The sequence below is a fragment of the Diadema antillarum genome, unplaced genomic scaffold, assembly GCF_040938485.1.
Source record: "Diadema antillarum isolate AM-2024a unplaced genomic scaffold, OU_Dant_1.0 scf00000163, whole genome shotgun sequence".
Taxonomy (NCBI): Eukaryota; Metazoa; Echinodermata; class Echinoidea; order Diadematoida; family Diadematidae; genus Diadema; species Diadema antillarum.
Genome location: NW_027271052.1, coordinates 2,553,693 through 2,575,247, shown reverse-complemented (window position 1 = coordinate 2,575,247; position 21,555 = coordinate 2,553,693). Strand labels below are relative to the sequence as shown.

Genomic DNA, 21,555 nt, shown 5'->3' with positions numbered 1-21,555 from the left:
GTATTTATTTATCTCATGATTGATACATGGCAGTGACTGAATGCTTGTAATCATGAATTGTTCAATGTACACAGAAATGGTTTGATGTGATAGGGTAAAGTGAAGACAAATGAAAGAATGGTGTGTTAAGGGCTATTAAAGAGAAGCAAGGGGTTAAGGAGAGGTTTAGGCAGGCTGAGATGAGAGGTAACCATGGCAACCAAGACCCAGCAGACCAGCAAGGACCAGAGACAAATGATGAGGTCAAACCTCCCTGAAATCACATGATCTGGCAATGCAATGCCAATGAAGATATCCACTCAGCAACAGGACTTCATGACGTTACTGATGGAATTGACTCTTTTCCAAATATTCTCCATATTTTTTTAAAAGAAAACTTGATATGATCCATAAACACTTCTGGAAAGTATGTTCCTTTTGTTCATCCCTCCTACATGACCAAGCCACGGTGCCTTGAAGATAATAGTACGGATCTCCCGTAGGGTGTTTCAACCTAGATAAATCAACCGTTGTTAGTGATTATGGCAGGTGGTTCGATAATTTTAAGCTGCAGGGAGAAAAGGTGATTCATTTTTCCCATAAATTAAGACTGATGAAAATGAGGAAGAAGAGAGAGGAAACAGTTGGACCCTGGGTTCTTAATGCTGTTGGTCATCACATCAATGGCTGTCTCATTTGTGTTGGTCTGTAATAAGCACAGAGTAAACAATTCTATTCCAATCATCTTCCCTACTCTTGTATCATGGTAGCTGAGCTTTAGGTTATACAATGTATGTATCAAGCTTTTGTTTCTAGACAAATCAATGGCTGCTTCAAGACGGAGCAAATTCTGCATATTTTGTGGTATCTTCCCCCTCATCTAGGAATGAATCACTGGAGGGTTTTCAGAATGCTTTAGCAGCAACACAGCTCCGTCATAAATATGCAGTAAGGTAAGGCATGTGGAAAACAAGATAAAAGTGTGGTTGAAAAGCTCCGAGCTCCATGGCTTTCATTAGGGGTAACCATGACAACAAAGAAGCCAAGCAAGAGAGATGATGACATCAGGGAAAGTGGACATGGGTCTTTCTTCCTATTTGTGAGATACAGCAGCCATATCATTATATGACCAGTGTCATGTTTTTTCTCTTTCCCTCTCTTCTTCTTTTTTTTTTTAAACAAAAGACTGATTCTCAGTCACTTCAGCCTCTAGCCATATTTTGATGAAGTCTTCTTGTCTTGGTCATAGGTCACTAATGCTGATGAAGCTTGTGAAAGTTCAATGTTCAATTTCCTTGCGATGTTTTCTGACTTACAGCCAAGTCTTGAAAACATTTCTTCCCTTTTTAATATGTTGCAGATGAAGAGGAAATGCAAACTGCATTGTGTTGGAGTTCTGCTTTTTCTCACAATGTCCTCATAATGTGAAATGAGTTTCAGCCCTTTTCTGCTGCATTCTCTTGGATTACCATGCTACAAATGCAACAAATCAAGATTGTATGTTCTATCAAATAAGTCTTGTGCCGCAACTGAAGGCTAATGTACTTTACTACAGAACCACTCAAATCAAAGTTAAATGCATCCCTCTCAAAAGATGACCATTACAAAGTAAACCAAGAATATCTCTTCTTCGTGTACTTTCCTTCAGTAGCCATCTTCAGCCTAGTGCCAACTGCAAAGATCCAAGTCTTTCCAACATATTTTCCCAAAGGTGTGAGGAGCACAAACACCCCCTGTCTTGCCATTGGCTGCTCCCCCCTACCCCACCTGTCTGCATCAATGTCCACTTCCTCTCCCCATTATGGTCCTCTCCCTCACCCCTGCCTGTTTCAACAGCCGCCAGATGCTGGGCTTCCTGCTTGCCTCAGCCTCACAAAATTCCAATATGGTTTGGGTGCCAGAAAATCAATTGCAATTTGGAATCGAAAGGAGGAAACACTTCGAAGCATACACATTTTGTCCTCTTTCTCTTGAAATCTGGCAAGGCGCACACTGTAGAGAGAGATGACAGAAATGCATCCAAGGTTACCTGCCACACCAGATGTGACAAACCCATTTTCAAACAGTGTCACAGTCTCAGGTTTGCATCCCAATAGAATCTTCACATGGCTGAGAAACTGAGCGAGTGGTAAAATTGGTGTTTGGGGGAATTCTTCTTCATCTCTATTATTTCCTTTTTTCAGCAAAGCCTGGAGAATTAGGTCATGCTAGAATGGCTCTACCACCAGCTTTCAGGTAAGGAAAGCATTTGGAAAGAGGAGCAAAGTAAGAGGAGGTAAACTGAGGGCGGAAAGGAGGTTGTATGGAGGCCATCTAAACCTCTGACTCATCACCACACTGGTGTGTGTGTGTGTGTGTGTGTGTGTGTGTGTGTGTGTGTGTGTGTGCCATTGGTGTGTGTGTGTGTGTGTGTGTGTGTGTGTGTTCACGGGAGACATGCTAAATAAATAACGAAGCCTCATTTCGTCCTCTGGCAATAGCCATAATGATGCCGTAAGTCAGAGAACCCACACAGTAGAAAAGCAGTCTCCAATAGACAGCTTCACACTCCCTTGAGCATTAAAACTCTGACGTAGCAGTGAGTAATTAGTAGAAGGATAGCTGGCTTGCATGCAGGAATAGGTGGCCCAGACAGCATGCTGTTTACTGGGTGATGTATTTGCAGAAGAGCATAATAAAATGAATGCATATTGTGCAGAGTAGAGGAGCGGCCTTACAGTATCTTGCCTCCAATTGAGTTCGCATCGACATTCTGAATGAATAATGAGCTTGTTTTCTATGAGGCAGCAGAAATGCTTATCAAGAAAACATTTTGAGACAATTGGATTACATGGCTAATGGAAAAAAAAACTTAACCCTGTAGGTTGATAACTGACAGAATATTATGAACCTCTCAATATTTTCTTCTAATAACGAGTCTTGATTTCACATTTGATAGCATATCCTGTATTGTGGCAATTGTGGACATATTTCAGATGGGAAAATGAATTATTAAGGAATGGAAATGCGTTTTTTTTGTGTGTTCAGGATCACAATACTTTGATGAATTTTAGGAAGAGTAGATGTACACTGAGTTGCATGCAATCAATCACACAATCCCTAAAAAGAAGCTAAATGCTTATCACTTCTCAATCCTCCATTACTCCCCAACAGCTCATGTCAGTTTTGTATTCCATGCAAACAAGGAGCTTTCAACAGTGGATGTATTATTCTCAGAGAAATGATAATGGAAAACATCTTGAGTCTGTGCCTATTCTATTTCTTAGGACATCTATTTTGACACAAGATTTGCTTTATTTCATGCCAAATGTGACCCTCAGTCTGTTACCATGGTATACAAAACTGTTCATGCTTTGCAGTGAAATACCTGTAAAAATGCATCTCAGGAAATATGAAGAGAAAGAGGAAGCTGGAGACCATTTCCTCTCATATGATATCTCTCTCGACGAGCAAAAGACATTCCGGAAAAAGTAGATTTTCTTTACCCCTTTTTTAGCTAACAGGTCTTGCACATTTAATGAGAAATTAGTCTAATGTAATTAGTTCTTGTCAAATTTCAGTGATTATCAGCCACCTCCTGACAAATGCCATCGTGACTATAAAAACCACACGCATGATCTTGACAAAACACAGATCTCAAACTGACTGCTGGTGAAGAGAAAACAAAATGTGCTTGCTTTATAACCACCTGCTGAATCTTTCTGTCACTTAACAAATTTCCCAAGCAAGAACAATCTGTAAATATCTGTGAATCTACTCTCTCTTCGCCAAAAATTCAGTCTCCTGAGCAGGGTTTGGTTTGCAATGAGTAAGTTGGTTGCGTGCCATCCGAGAGTGGAGTGTTTCACACAGTACTGCACACAGAGTCAGAGTAGAGGCATTCAAGAGATGGAAGACTGCTGCTTTCTACTGAAGATTATTTCCACATGAGAAGTCAAGTGTGTAGTCTGCCTGACAACACCCATTACCCACTGCTGGCTCCAACAAACATTCAGCCATCACTGACAAGAGATGGGGAATTCACATAAGCCTTGCCAAAGAAAGATGCCTACACATTCTCACACAAGTTTGCCTCAAGAACCTTTCGGTAGACTGAATCAAAGGTACCATTCACTTATACAATGAGGTAACAATCTTGTGAGCATTTAGTGCCCATGACCAGATGGAGTCAGAGTTCACTTGTATTCTTCTTCTACCTAACAGGTGCTTATTACCTGATGGTCCTCCCATTTTTCATGCAAGAAAATAAGTTTGTTGAAAACCCGCTCTCATCAGAGAATGTAAGATAAGCTGAACATCAGACTTGATTATCATGTGTAACAAGGGAGATACAAGGTCAAGCAAACCACTGCATTCGTCTCTTCTTTACCCACTTCAAACAAGGTACTGACAAAATACAGGTTGGTGTAACGTCCTGTATCCATTCAAGGTACTGCCACATAAAGTGAAACAAGACATCAATGTTTATAATTTGATCACAATGTCAGACTATACTAACATGTGCTTTGATAGTGTGTATTGGCCATGACAATTCATTGCAAAAGAAAGGCAAGTTTAGACAAAGCAGTCAGCCATTCACATTGCTGAGTTACTCTGTAACTGGGATAGAATTTCACAGTGCTGCATGATAGAAGAAATTTGCATTCAAGTCACAGCAAAGGGACACAAATCCCAAACTAATGCTTGAGAGCAAGAGAGTCTGAGATAAACTATTTTCTCAGTAACTGTCCAGGGATATAGAACTCTAATAGCCAAGCCATATTCAGCCCCATGGTGTGGGGTAGACTGTGTGGTGCCCACAGAGTCATAAACAAATTTGACACAGGTCCATTAGAAAACATGATCCCAGTTACTGCTGAGACAGTCAAGAGTGTTGAATTCAATTTCATGTAATTGCCTCCAATCCCAACCTGAATCTCTAATGAAAACCACAGAGATGAGACGAGAGGAGAAAGACACCACATCTGATCAGGTTTTTTGGCGTCTACCATCTATGAATCCCATACCACCTTCTGTCTACAGTGTATGCCTAATGCTACGAAGTGTCTGCACTTTGAGCAAGCCTTGAGCTGGCCAGACATACATCTCCTATATCGTCCATCTCAAGAGTCTGTTTGATGCCATACCATCCCGAGCTGTCTGCTGCCGTGCTCTCTATATTCCTCTTATCACGTCTCCTTACACCCTTCTTCTCCCGATCTAAACTCATTACCAGCGGAGCACGGCCATAACGCACGCTGAAAGCGGTGCGTGTGGCGAATTTCAATCGACACATTTGCGGAGCCCCCTTGTCTGCTTGAACAAATATGAAGGAGCTTGTTGTCATTCAAGATGGTAGATCACAATCAATAACTTACGCCTGCTTTGCTTCCTCGCCTTCCCTCAACCACGTTTAAATTGCTGTGATTGGACTGCATTCTCTCTGATACCCCTTTGCCTACACGTCAATCAAATGCTACATTTTTTTTTCTGTCGCGCCAAACTTAATTCATTTTGAACTTTTTATGCACGGGGCAGAGTGAGAGAGAGAGTGAGAATGGCTCTGGAAACAATGTTGAGATGGAAGAACACACAAGGGAGATGTGGCTAGGACTGAGACAAGAAAACAATAGAAGGAGAAGATACTGGCAAAAGTTGAAAAAACCTGTAATCAAATTTGTGGTTGCTGTTCCTTTGAACATTTCTGATTACATGAAAGCCTCAGGACCTGAAAAGAAGATTTCTTGAGTGGCAAATTACTTTCCTTTCATCATTGAGATTATCTACCTTAAAGCTGCAGACAATATGAAAATGAGGAATGAATTCTCCTCCACTGGTTCAGCTACTTTTACTTCTTCACTGCCAGATTTCTTCCTCCATGATAGCTGACAAGCACTCCTACCCTCACATCCTTGGATGTTGGCATGACGATGAGATGGAGGAGACATTAACATGCAAGACGACCTGCTTGTTGGAAATGATTGCAGCTTTCAGGGAAACCATCTCAGGCATAATGGAGAAGACAACAGAAATAGCAGTGACTATCATGCAAGGATGACAAATATACTTGAATTGGGGGAAAAAGCTCACTTTGGTCAAAAAGGAGATACCTCTCTCAGACATCTACAAGAAATCCTTGAATAATTCTGCTCGCCTACATATTTCTCAGATATGTTAGAAATATAATTTGATCTTTTGGAGTAGTTTTTCTTGTCTCTACAAAAAGATGAGCCAATTTGATTGAGACCACTGCATAGCTCAGCACAGAAATAACAAAAATGACACACAATTACTTGTGATGAAAGTATTACAATATCAGAATCATATATCCTGGCCAAGAAAAAAGTAATTGCCTCTACACATAAAGTGTAGTACTAATAATTCATCAATTAGGCTTCTCTCTGGTTGAAGGGGTTTAGCAGTAGAAATGACAGCATTTTGTTGATCAGCCAAGCATAACTTGTTAGGAGTCAAACTGACCGGCCAGGCAGGTGGAAAACCACTTGCCTGCTTCCAGGGGCGGTGAGTCACACCCTGGTCTGGAATGGACATCACAGTATAGAGAGGGATGGTGAGGGACTGCCAGCCATCACTACAGGGAACTGGGTCTATCTTCATCCTCCTGGAAGACGATGATGAGGATCGGACGAGGGTGACCAATTACAGCCAACATCATCAAATATTTAGACTTCCTTCAATCTTACTCTGTTCACACTCATGCATTTTACATGCAGGTCAAACTCTAACCCAAAGCAATCAAATTCAATCCATCCTGGTGCCAATTCAGACAGTTATTGAAAAATCAACATACATGAACTGATAACTGATAAGATGACAATATCAGACTTATAATCATCTTTGCTGACTGCTATGTCATTGTGAATTTGTCAGCAGAGAAATACTTCACTGCATGTCATTTTACAGACCTGCGCATCCAAGCTACATGTCTTATGAGATGAGGAGCTCCATCCCAAGATTGGAACGAGGGAGAATCCATTTCCTGTACCATCCCTCCATCCCCGATGTGAGGAGAGCGAGAGACGGAGCGAGAGATTGCAGGCTAAGCATAAATCATCTCTCATCACTCACTACTCTGGACTCGCGCTGAACCCTTCCCCTTTCCTGAAGTCCCGCATGCTGAATCATCGTAAATAAAGCACAAAATCAATCCTACAGAAGGCTTAATCAATTTGATCATGCTCCAATAAACTGCTCTGTTCAACTCCTAAATCACACACGTCTCTGCAATTTTCTGCACACAACATATGCCCATGCATGCTCTCTTTTATTATATTTTAGCTCTGAATTCCAAGGATATCAATTTTGTTTTTCCATCATGGCAAATTCTTCTCTTCTAAACCTTTTTCCTCCTTAAGAAAGGCAGAATACTTCATATGAGCATTCCTGCCCCAATATTGGCTACGGTTATCATATCTTGTATCTAGGGCTGGTGCATTGTGGGAAACGTCAGAGTAGTGGTAGCAGGCAGCCAAAGTACTCCTTCAGCCCTGTGGCTTTAGGATTTATGTAATATGTTGCCTTCCTGGATGGAAGATGGTGTGTGGTAATGTAGAGTGGCTGATGACCTGAAAAGTGCAGTCTAGAAAGGTCATGCTAATCATGTATTCCCTGCTGCTACTAGTTTGCATTTTATGAGCTGTGGGGAAGAATTCACATTGACTCTAGCAGGGTACACCCAGCTCCACTCTGTGAGCTGGCTGGCAAAAAAACCTCAGTAATGGCTGCCCTGTTCGATACAACTAGGTTTATTTTCCGCATGGGTTGGCCAAAAAATGAAGCTAATTCCTTGTAGCCCACATCCCTAGCCTCACCCATCTTACCCTCCAACTCATGATACTTGACTTGATTGCCTGTGGGACTAAGATAACTAATACCACAGAGTGCCTTCATTGTGTCAGAAATCATGGTAGGAGAACAATCTAAAAAACATTATTTATTACATGAGACAGAAATATGTGGTGATTTCATAGACCAGTCACTGGGATTTATCCTGAAAAATGCACAGCTCATTCCAGAGCATGTCATGTTTTTTCAAGGACATGTCATCATGCTGATGTGACAATCAAATACTCCTGATAATATAATACACACTCCCTCATGCAAGACAAGGCACATGCAGTCGACACTTGCTTGGCCGATTCATTTTTGATGTCAACTCTACTTCACTCAAGGGAAATTATGGTGAAATACCTACATTAAATTATAATACCATGTACTTTTTATGTTAAGGAAAATGAGATATTATAGTGTACAGTCATGAATACTGATAAGCTTCAAGAACTGGTCTCTAGGGTGGGCTAAAAATTGCTTTGTGTGATTCAGGCTGCATCACTTTCTCCTTTATGACATCAGAGGCCCTCATCACACAAAATTGTGCACATTACTTTGTGACATCAAAGATAATCAATTTACTTATAAATATTCTACCAAAAAACCCCAACTATTTGCATTATTTCTTTTCATAAATGATCTATCTTTGGCATTTCTACAGTATTCACACAATAAGTACCCTTCAAAAATTATGGTAGGTGTTGATAAAATTCATTTTTTTTAATGAGTTCATCGCTTACCGGGAAATGGAAAGACATCTTCACTACTAATAGTAGTTGGTATGAAAACCAGCAATAATGAAAAGACAAAATATGAATTTCAGCTTGCTATACGCTGTATTAAGTAATTTGCCTGTGGTAGGCTAAAAGACTTTTTCCTTTTTCTTTGGCAAGATGTAATAATTGTGGGGGGAAAAAATCTCAAGCATGCTGCTCGACTCCCATTCTAAATAGTTTCTATGCTTGGCAGGTTTGATATACGAGCCATAGGGGAAGACTTATCAAGTCCCCAGAAGGTGTCTATGCTGTCAGTATTCTTTGTTTGTCTGTGTATCCACACTTCCCATGATCTTAATTAATGAAGACACTTTGTCTGAACAGTGATGACATTATCTGAGAAGAGAGAGAGAAGGGAAGGGGAGTGTATCTAGCTCCTAGCAACCTGCCTTCTTTAAACTCTGCATTCCACCATTGCCTAGGCTAGTAGGTAGGAACAGATGTGTCTCTGTACTTTGGTCAGGATAAAATGACATACATAAATATAGATTGGACTGAAGAGAGAGAGAGAGAGAAGAGAGAGAGAGATGGATGATAAAGAAAGAAAAATGAGTAGACAGACAGATGCTTACCAAGTAAGCACTTTTAAAGTTTTACATGATCATGTACATTCAACTCAATATGTTGAACTTTGAAACAGAAAAGAAGAGAAGAACATGAAATTTGAGGCAGAGGAAAATATATGGAGAGAGAGAGAGAGAGAGAGAGAGGGGGGGGGATGAAATGGAGAGATGGAGAGAGATAGACAGTGAAAGATGGACAGGAAATGAAAGATAGGTGTGTGAAGAGGGTTCTCCCTTTCGCCTCTGTTTGCCTTCCCCCTTGACACAAATCTACAAGCCCAAAGCATCCCAATCTAGATACCACCAGGAGGATCTAGTAAGATGCTTTCCACTCAACCTCCATCTTAGCTCTCTGATTCTAAACACAACAAGGACTCTTGTTCATCCAAACAAGCCTCTCTCTTTACCCATTCAAAGCACTGAGAGAATTTGTCTCTTTTTGTGAAAATGGAAAAATTATTCAACTAATGCATTACACTATACTACAAATGAATCCTTAAGCTTAAAGGTAATTCTCAGTGTGATCTTTAGTGATTTGTGACCGAACCACAAACAACAGACATGTCCTAGCACACCCTTCTCTTTCCCCTACTACATCAAACTCTAGTGCTGAGTGGATAGGACACTGGATATGTCTGCTAAAAACCAAATTACTCACTGGCCCATATACCCCAGGAATGACTCATACAAGCATGTCACTTTGTATGAAACCCTACATTCTCAACAATACTTTACTTAAAAGGACAGTTACATGCCAAAGGAAATAAAGAAAGCTCTGATTTTTTTCCTTTTTATTTTGACACTCAGTGTAAGAGCAAACACTTTCCCTAAGCAATACTCCCCATAAAAGGTTTAAAGAGACTTGTACTGAGTTTGGTAGAAAAGACTGCTTTGAGCAAAGACTGATTTAACATGACATGCTAAATGTGTTAAATGTAAACTGTCTGTTCTTGCATTCTTAATTTGAATCTTGGTATGCTGTGACTCAATGTGACAGTGAGCTCTGGAGAGTTAGCTGTATTTAGCTAAGTAATGGCAGACACAGTGAATATGAATTACCTGCCTTATACAATGAAAGTGACTATTATACTGGACATACAATGTGGATAACCAAGGCAGTTAAGGACTGCATGATCGGTAACATAACTTGTAAAAACTACACAACTATGAGGACGTCTTACTTATAGTGACCAGTGTTCATTTATGTTACCATGGGAGATTGACAAGGAATAGCCAAATGTTTGTGGATGAAAAAAGAGGATTGATACTGCCCAGAATACAACATGAATTAAGAAATATAGCACTATATCATTTAAACATTATGCAACTGGTTTGGAATGGATATTTTGTATGGAAAAGATAATGAAATACAATTAAATTGAAATTCTACTTTCATTTATCTATACTACTACTGAGGATAAAAAGTCATGATGCTTATTCTGTAAGATAACTGCCCATGAATCCCCCCCCCCCCCCCCCAAACAAGCTGGTACATCGGCCCCTTTTCCAATCACTGTTTTACCTCCATCCCCACCCACTCTTGCTCTGGCTATGATAGGAGGTGGAATATTCAATAAGACTGCAGGACAGGAAACAAGATGTCACAGAAAGGCTTTTATTAAATTCTCTCTATCTGTGTGTGTCTGTGCTGTGTGTGTGCTCCAGTGCCCAAATGGCTGACTACAGTCCCACAAGTAATAACTGTGGAAGGATGCATGGAGAGAGAGTGAATGAGACAGAGAGACAGACTGAGAGAAAGATACATGGGGAGCAACAACAACAAAAAAAAAAAAAAAAAGAAGAAAAAGCTGTGCCTGTGTAAGCACACGGAACAGCACCCTTTGGGGTGTAGCAGAGTGTATCATGATATGAAGATGAATGCAATAAAACCTTCCTTGGAGCCAAACAGAACAGATTTAATAAACTAACTTGAAACACTTTTTTTTTCTTAAACAAGTTCGTAATGAAAACCAGGACAAATCCTTGATTAATAGGAATTACACATACAAGTAAATCTATCTTTGTGTGGAGAATAGGTATATAACTCGCCAGTATTTTTTTTCAACTTGTACTTGAGATAAATACAATAAAATATGCTTTGTAGCACTGTTAATATCTGGAAGTACAAAAATATGTAGTAATGATGGTGTCTGTATGGGTAAGAATCAGAGTCTATTACAGCACACATCACACAATCCTGATAGAGTGACATCATTGGTATGATCTTAAGCCTTATGTGGAAGATTGAATAAAAGAATAGGATGTCACGTTAGCTATCAGGAAGATAGAAAACACTGCACACCATGCATACAGTGACTCCTCTCACTGCTATCCACTTGCACTTAATTGGTCATTAGGGCACGTAAGGAAAGATGGAGTGCTCTAAGCTTTCAGTGTGGGAGAATAAAACACCGCCCCCCTCAACCATACTCCATATGATGAATGCATTTCAGCAGGGAAACATTTGCAAAATTCAATGCATGAGAAAACACTTAGCAGTGGGGCAAGAAAATTGATCAGCCCAGTGAGAAAGCTGCCTTTTACATACGCTTTGATTAGCATGTGATTAGCGGGAACCTCTGCAACACGAGCGATGGGACGGATAGATGAGAGAGAGAGAGAGAGAGAGAGAGAGAGAGAGAGAGACGGGAGATGGGGGGGGGGAGAGAAAGTGATAGAGCAACTTAGAATTAAGGGGGGGGGGTACAGAGGGGGGGGGGGGGGGGTACAGAGGGGAGGGGGGTACAGAGGGGAGGGGAGGGGATAGGAGGAAGATAGATGCATAGCTCATGAGTGAGTAGAACTACGGGAAAAGACAGCGATAGGAAGACAAGCCGGCAAAGAAACTAGAGAATCGCCCTCGAGTCTGGCTGGCAAATTTAAAGACATTATCAAACTGATTCAGCATGACATCTTTGATCAAAGACTAATCACAAATGCATAATTTGGCTGAGCAGCACAGACATCATTTCACCTAAGATGCTTGCATTTTGGGGCGCCAATTTTTTGGCTCATTTTCATGGCAAAGTATAGCTGAGGGCTTGTAGTTGACAGAGTGATCCTAAAAATGTAGACCAGGGTAGTGTCGAAGCAATTATGCATGAGAAAGAGAGGGACAGGGGGAAAAAATGCTTGGTGCCTGATCCCCCTCTCCACTTGATGAAGAGGAAATGCTTCATAGTTAGCTTTAAAAAGAGACATACCATCTTCAGTAGAGAAGGAACATATGGACTCTACTCTAGTCCAAGTTAATGATTGATGATCTCACATGACAAAGGAGCTTTGAAAAATAATCACCTCAATTGAGAGTTTGATTAATTGATTGTGATATTCATCAGAATATGTCTTTGGCAGCTGTAATCTTAAACTCTTATAGTCAGTTCATGAAGACAATTAACAACCTTTACTTTTTCACTAACAATGGATCAAGAAAATAATGCCCATCTTAATCCACCCTAACAAATCTCTGTTTAGATCTCTTATTTGCATTTTTCATGTAACAATGTTGAGCAACAACCATGTACACTCTCAGCAGAAGTTCAGGTAGCCATCTTGAGTGGTGTGTATGAGAATAGAAATCAGTTAACAACTGGTCACAGTCTGCTGATCTGTGGACAAATTTCCATAGATGGAGAGTATCTACCAGAGAAGGTGACAGGAAAGATGACCGGGAGGAGAAGGGTGGTAGAGAGGTGAGGGTAGTTTGCTGTTCTGGTGCTTAGTATGACCAGTGGACAGAAGACAAGGACTTCTGTGTAGAGAATGAGTCTCCATGGACCCTTAACACCACTCTTCAATCTGTCTTCTCATGGTTCTCCCCTCTCCCCTCCCCTTCTTTCTCCTCCCCTTCTCTTATTCTCTAACATGTCGCAGTGCATGTGGCATGAAATGAGATGCCAACAGCCTAATGGGCTAGAAATCTGGCTCCTGAATGGCGGTTCCCTCTAACGGCATAAGGGCTCATGTGACAGCGCCCTCTCCCATCGTAGCCTTTGCCTTGCTGATTAGCAAGCCAGAAGGCATAGAGCAAGTTCTGCCTTAAACCCAGCTATCTCTTTCTCTTCTACTTCAATATATGACTCTAGCCACCTGTATCAGAAACCTTGCAGCCTGCATCTCTTCTACTACCATAGAAGACACTACTCAGCCCAAATTGACTTGCATATTGTGGAGATACTGAACCCTGCTCAAAAGGTCAGTTCGATTTGAAAAAGGTTATTCTTTATTCTTGAGGAGTACTCTCCTGGAATTGGTAAGATTCTATCCTTGCAAAAACCTCTTGTCCCATGTTAAGAGCAAGATGGTTGTATGAACCACATCAAGTCTGTGAAAACAGCCTTTTGTTTCTCCATGATATTCACATATCCACAGCTTCATTTGGTCCCTGTCCAAACAAAAGAAGAGACAGTCACTATTTAATGTGATAGTAACTAAAAATGCATCCATTTCCTATGATGAATCTGTAGTGGCCAGTGGCCAGTCTACTCCAGCCTTGTGATTAGATATGAGAAAAAGAGTCATGTACTTAATCTCACTGGTACATGCTTATGAACATAGAATGTCATTACAGGCATGTATTTAGCAAGCTGGTAAGAAATGCAAGTCCATGCTCTCACTGAGACCAGATCTCAACATCAACTGCTATTGGTATCACTGAGACCAGATCTCAACATCAAGTGTTATTGGTATCTCACCCACAAAGACTCTTCACATCTACATTAGATGAGTAGAATAGAAAAATCAACCCTAAAGTGAAATGTAAAGATGAAGAGTATAATTGATATCTTAGCAACACCTCAGTAACATCTGTTATGCTATTTCTGTTTGATCAATACATATATGAATCAAAAACGCTGCCATAAACAAAAATTCTGTCATCTGCAGGCTTGATGCTGTGCTGAATAATCTCAAATCAAAGACAGTCTAGAAACAAGACTAGACTGTGGGGATTTATTTCACAAACACACAAAATCTTTTCTAAACCCCATCTCAGATAAATATGTACTACACAATTCTGAACCTGTAAAAAAACTGGAACAGCATCAAACAATGAATATTTTTGAATTGATAGTTTTTTTTATTCATTACCTACTATTCCCAGGATAATTTGTCAACACAACACTGATCACGAAACTGCAGCATCGATTTATGTAAGGTACAGAGGCCTTACAAATAATATTCCTTGTATTGAGTGTGCAGGAGAAATGGATTTCAAAACATACCTGTCCTGTCTGTCTTCATATAGCCACTATCGCTATTGTTCACATCTAGGTTAGATTACATGAAATAAAATCTCACACACTCCACATCATTCTGAGCAGGGAGACAGCTAGACAGACAGACAGACAGACAGACAGACAGACAGACAGACAGACAGAGACAGACATGGGAAGACAGTAACCAAATATACATTCACACACACGTAGACTCACACACACACCAACCATTCATAAACAAAACTATGGAGGCACACGAACCCTCTACACAAGCCAGCACTGAATACACATGCACAAACATCGGACACGCCACGCCATCTTTCATCGACGATGAAGTGCGCTGTAAATTTATGGCCAGAATAAACATTGTGAGATTGCTTTGGGCGGAGGAGAAAGTGTCAGCGAATAAATCTAGACTTTCTCCAATTGAATGCATGCACCGCCAGCTCGTCTTTCCCTTACTGCATGACTACACATACAGGTAGGAGATCTAATAAGTGACCATGTTACTGTCTTCTGGCAGTGATTTAGGCAGCAACTCTTTTCTCTCAGTTGGTGAGAGTGAGAGCTGAGAGTCTTTCAAATTCATCTCTTCTTTTTCTCTTGACATCAATCTTGTATGTAAACCATTGCACGAGGATTCCACCTACTTTTGTAATAACAGAAGCTATGTTATGGGAAATATTCTGTCAAAATTTAAGTTAGGTAAGATGATTAAAGGAAAACATTTATGTGATACAATTTATTAACCTTTCTCATAAACAGTTATGTCCAACTGAGATAATAAACTTTATTCAACTCACCTGTGTACACAATTCACATTACACAGCAATCTACGTTCCCATCAATAATCATTTTCTCGTTAATGTACCAACAGGCATGATGAGTGAAAGCAAAATTATGTCACCTAGAAAATATCTAAACATCAATTAGTCACACAATTAGCCTTCCTTCATGACATTTCATGGAATCACGCTGGAAGTTTATTTTGAGTTAAATTGCAATTTAGTGAGACTATCAGATTTATTTCTAAAAAATCTCAATGTATACAAACAGATAATTTAAAAAAAACTAGAAGATCCAACATTATTCTGAGATTTTTGGCATTAATGACCCTTTCCAACTGACTAGAAATATAAATTTTCCTTCTGATAAAATCTCCTCAATACAGGCATTAAGAGTGGAACACTTGGTTCTGCTTCTGATCTTGTGCAGTCAGACATTAGCTGCTTCATTAGGTAGCCATAAACCCTGGCTGCTTGTCCCCTGTCATTATCCTCCTCACTAGAGTCTAATAACACTGTCAGTGGTAGTGTGCAAGAATCAGTCTGCTTTGTGCATGCAAGCGTGCAGCCTCTTCTACGGCCTCATCATCATAAGGAGAAAGCCAAAGCAAGATGCTGTGCACTGTACCCAGTGGGAAGCCATCTTCCCGCTTCATCACGCCATGCCATCCACCCCCCTCCTCCGTTCTGTTTGCTGTGTACTAAGTCTCTGCTCTATATCATGTATCTGCTCCATGCTAGGTGGTGGTGATTGGGGGGGGGGGGGTATGGGAGTGCTAGAAAGAGGTAGCTTCCACCAAACATTACAGCTAAGTGATGGAGAGTGGAAGATCGTGGAAGCCATTTTCCAGAAAGGTCAAATGATGTTATGTGAACTCTTGCAGTACCGACTCTGATAACGTCGCCTGCTCTTTTAAGTCTGGGATGGGAAACGACGACGCAAGCTTCACGAGCCAACGAGGGCGCATATAAATTGGTGACTGAATATTGCAAATGTATCTTTAAATGGCTTCGTAATTGCACCAGAAAACCAATTTCACATGCACAGATATAGATGTAACATTCCCCACTCCCGACATGAGACTTTGCAATTGAGATACCGGTATGCCATACCATGGGTGTGTATCTCTACATCCACAGGGGGAAAAAATACTGTTTTACCTGAATTCTGTCTGTTTGTCTGTCTTCCTGTCTCTCTCTTTCTTTTTCTACCAAACGTCTTATGATGAATCATGAGACAGAATTAACTCAGATCTATGCACATTCTTACCTTCTAAATCTGTATGTCTGTAAGTGTATGCTTCATGGGTGCATACATGTAGGTGTGTGTGAGAGAGAGAGAGAGGTGTATATATTGCAGGTATATGTCATGAAAAATGATTCTCAGAGTGTGTTTGTATTCATGGATTTCTCTGTTAATATGTTCTGTGGATATGAACATAAGTGTTGATGCTTACGTTTTGTATGTTAGTGTCCTAATCAGTTCTGTGTTTGTCTTTATACACTGTATGGGCTGGTTTATTCATTTGTGTGTATGTGCCTGCATGTGTGTTTGGGTGTGTGTTTGTACTTAAAGAGTGTGTGTTTTGAAGTATTCTATACCATCAAACACCAGTGTTAAGATCCTGCCTTTAATGGGTTCACACAGCCACCTGCCAAGTCAAAACCCACATGGAGAGATGATACCATGGAACTCATGTGTAATGGAGTAACAAGCATTACACATGTTGGACTAGCGAGGGCGCCAGAACAGGCCAGGCACATATCGCCTTTCACAGCACGAGGGAATAGGATGGAAATTCAATTTGAAAGAATGAAGGATGAAAATTGAATTAGAGGTAACAAGATTTAGCCATTTTTACTATGATCATGACCCCCTTTGCTTCAAGGGTCTATCCCTCACCTTTTTGGAATCATAATTCTGGACTTTGAGCTTCGAAGAGTTAATGCTGGATGGATCGTTATGTGACACAGGGTGCCCCAACACGAATTAAGCACAAAAGTTGACCAGATTGACAAGATTAGCACTTTGGTAGAACCAGCAAGGAGGGGTAGACTCATCTAATCTATAGAGAGTTAATATCATGCCATGACCTGGCCTAGAAAGAAGTGGCTACAATTTAATGAGAATCAAAGTGAGGAAAGGGAGAAATGTACAATAAAAAGGAGGAAGAAAAGGAAGAAGAGAAGAAGGAGATAGGAAGGAAAGGAGGAAGAGAAGGAGATAGGAAGGAAAGGCAGAAGAGAAGAAGGAGATAGGAAGGAAAGGCAGAAGAGAAGAAGGAGATAGGAAGGACACTGCAGTACAAATAATAATCAGCCCAACTCAAAGCAGTATGAAAAAAGTATGTTTGAAAATTAGTGGCAATTTTCAGTAGGAGAAATATTTCTTGATATCAAATGGAGTTTGCTTACAATGTTTCATTCTGAAATAGACAACAGGAATATTTGCCTATTAAAATGCATGGCTTAAAAATGATTAGTAATCAAGCAAGTTACCTTACAGTGTCAGGAAGACCAATGGGGCAAAATAAGTGCTGAGATATTGTGCCAGGAAAGGAGACCCCCAAATTACATGAGAATATGATAAATGTATGGAACACAAGAGAGAATGACAGGGAGAGAGAAGGAATGGCAGTAAGAAGACTGAGCAGAAAGAGGAAAGACAACGAGGGATAGAGAGGAGATGGGAAAGGAGAACAGGGGAAAGAGAATGAGAAGGAGAGAGAGGAGAGAGAGAAGGAGAGATAGAAGGAGAGAGAGATAGAAGGAGAGAGAGAAGGAGAGAGAGGGAGTGGGGAAGGCAGAGACTGAGTCAGGCAAAGTGCTGTCATGCCAAGCAGAACTAAATTTGACATTTGTTTCAGAAAATATTTGCGCCGTTTGTGTGAACGTTTCTTTTGTGTCCTGAAAGGCTGCACAAATTGGTATCATGCTCATCGATGCACGAGCCTTACAAGGGGCACTCACCAAGGGGGACAAGAAAAAGAAGCCAAAATGTTTTCAATGTCTCCCCTTCTCTCTTTCCTTTTCTTCCTTTGTTTGTCCCTTCTTCAATCTCTCTCCTATCTGTATTCCTCAAAGCTATCCCTGTCACCACTGATCTTCTTCTCTCTACTGCAAAGCACTTTGACAGATGCATTAGGATTGAGAACGATAGGCTTTCACCACCATCATCGCCTCTAATGGATCTCGACATGTATTTTGCATAAATTTCAAAATTTGACCTTTCTGGTAGCTAGGACAGCCCCAAATGACATGATACTTTTGTGTGTGTTTACGGTGGGTGGGAGGCAGACTGATGGTAGGGCAGTGTTATGATGGAAACTGGCTTGGTTGTGAGCTCATTTCCATCCAAAGCATGGCTGCAGGGAACTTACAAGTCTTGTGGCTAGGAGAGAGGATATCCTACCACAAAGACCTGCCTGGAACAAAAGGACCCTTCCCACACTCTGATCCCCTCCTGAAAAAAAAAAGGACCTGAAAAAAAGTGTGAAAGCAACATGTGCAAGGAAGAGTGAAAAAAAATAGTCAGATATCATACATTCACCTCTGACAACTAAAAAATGTACACGTTTAACCCGTTGATGACGAGTCCCGAGTCTACTCGGGCAGGCATCTACGTGAAATGCGTGTTGTAGTAAAATCAGCTCGTCCTCAACGGGCTAAAAAGATAGAAATACCCTCCAGGAGAATGAATATTGTCCACCACATACCAATGTGTCATCGTCATACATACAGTATCAAAGTTTTGCACAGAGTATCTCATGTTTTATACACCTATGAGGCCTCTTCCAATAAGCCTCTGAGCTTTTGATGGCTGAACCAGTCACTATCATTATGTATTCAAGTATTATGTATGATTGTATTCTTATGACTTTCAATTCAAATATATATGAAAAAGGAACAAGATAAAGAGCAGAGAAATTCATATATCTTTTTTTTTGCTGTGAATAATTCAAAGGTTTCCACATTGAATGCACGAAGGAGATAACAATAAATTTTCTTACTACATCTCCAGAATCAACTTCAAGAATGATTTTATTTCTTTTGAAAAGATAGAGGAAATTGTAAGAAAAGCTACTCAGACACAGACACAAAAACACACTTAAGTTAATAATGGGTGTTGCTGATTACATGACACACTATCCAAAGCACACATTTATACATGGGAGCTGATTTTCTTTTGTTCTACATTTTGATAATGTTTTTTTTTTTCTTCACCTCCCATTACACCAGCAATCAAGTCATAATGCTGTTTGATGAAAGGCATCCGGTCCTGTGTGGACCTCTTAATTAGCAACTTGCCGCTTTTTCTCAGTTGTCCATTTGTGTCTAACCCTAACCCTTTTCCATCACCCTGGTGAGTGAGAAACCAAGTGTTAACAGCCCCAACACTTGGCCTACAGTAGAAGGCAACGTGTCTCACCGCTATCCACACAGGGTCTTCCTAATGAAGGAATGGAGGCCTATATATCAATACATTATCTTGATGGATAGCATGCCAACAACCCATCCTCAATCCATCCAAATGCACTTGATCAGAGCAACGAGTCCATTACTTGATTTGGCCTCTGCCAACTCAACCCAAATTTGCCCTACAAGAAAAACCTAAACAATTCAAAAAACAAACAAATATACACATGCACACATATGCACAAAACTTGGAATGAAGTATATAACAAATGTAGAATCATAGCTCAATCAATTAGCCAAAACTATGAAAAATGTCTTACAAGGGAGTGACTATCATTGGCAAAATCTGCATCACATAATATCAAACTCCCTACTGACTGTGTGAAGTCAAATTAAGTCAACAAAAGATTTGATACCTTCCCATTGGCAAGCTTTCAAACACCTGTATTTTATAACTGTTATGGCATACGTAAGTGATCAGAAGCTATGTTGTATTGGCTTCCTTGTTTCATATGACCAACAGTTATATGCTTTATAGAGTTTATCATACATGATGTATCCATTTTGAGAACCACATTAAAAAATGTACAATTTTGTCATCAATGGCTAATGCTAAAAAACCTTAAAAACGAGAAAAATGGTCACAGGGAAGTTGTAAGATTTGTCTACTTAGCAGACTTAATTTGAGTTCATTTACTTGTCTCTGATGTTTAATCTCAGAGTTCTCCTCCTGTTCCCTGGGTGCACACAAGCTTTGCCATTGGGGTAATTTGATGGAAATTAACCAATCTGCAGGGTAACTGTGAACCATATCAGCTGCTCTGTGCCCCGGTATTTAAAAACTAGGGCTAGCAAAGATTTTGATGGATTTGTAATTAAAGTAGATGTACTGCAAGGCGTCCCGCCAACCACCATGAGGCCATCCACCATGAGGCCAGCCATTCTCATCAATGCTTACCTCCCTCCCTTGGATTAGAGGGGTAAATTAGCCAAATTGGCTTGGGACATGTTAATCAACATATTATTGCTTTCTGGACTAAGAGAGAGAAGAAGAGAAGAGAGAATGGGAGAGAGAGAGAGAGAGAGAGAGAGAGGATAGAAGATAGTACAACAGCATACTTCATGACACAAATTAAAGTTTGATCAATTTCAGACAGCTAAGAGGAATGAAAAATCAGAATGGTAAAGACAAAACTAAATTTAGTAAAGAACAGAACAAGCAATACAGAAAAAACAGATATTGGGATTCTGTTAGTAGGTAAGAAACTATGTGATGAATGGCATCTATCGTAAGATTTAATAAAGCTACTTTTTTTTTTAGAAATCAATACAAAATGCATTGTAGACCCTAATACGTAAACAGGACAACTTTAACAAGAAATGAACAAAAAAAAGGAAAGAAAAGATAGGGAGAACAGACAAAAGCATGAAGGATATCTTTTATATCTTAATCAAGACAATGAACATGGCAAAAACACTTTTCATGGAAATATCATTGGTATTTAAAGATATTATAATCAATCTTATAACATTAATGTTAACAAATTTTATAATGGAGAACAATAATGATAACGAGTCTTATGATAATCAATAATCAACCACTTGGTTTTTTTTTTCCATCCAGAGGTAAAAATGCAATTATAAAAAATGTTTAATGCAATCATTACGGATATCTATAAAAGTTTGTATGCATACTTTTCTTAATAGCAGAAAGAAAAATCCTCATTATCATTTTTCTCGCTTGTAAATTTGTACACACACTGAACATGTCTTGTCAGTAAAACCTAGTAAAAGTTTAAAACACTGTGACCCCAAAGCAGCAACATGCACACATATACTCATCAGAGTCCAAAGAAGGATAAAGCAAAATTGATTAACAAGTTTTAGCAGCATACTGTTTGTTTCCATGGAAACATGGAAACCCTTCAAACAAGGTCAATCAGGATCCTGTGTCTAGGCATTCATCAGGATTGTATCTAGGCAACACAAT

General features: G+C 39.9%; 1 protein-coding gene across 4 annotated transcripts in view; it reads right to left on the bottom strand.

Moving 5' to 3' along the window:
* Nucleotides 1-21,555, bottom strand: part of LOC139722316 (heterogeneous nuclear ribonucleoprotein K-like) — a 159,630-nt gene that overhangs the window by 22,501 nt on the left and 115,574 nt on the right. The gene's annotated exons all lie outside the window — the stretch shown is intronic.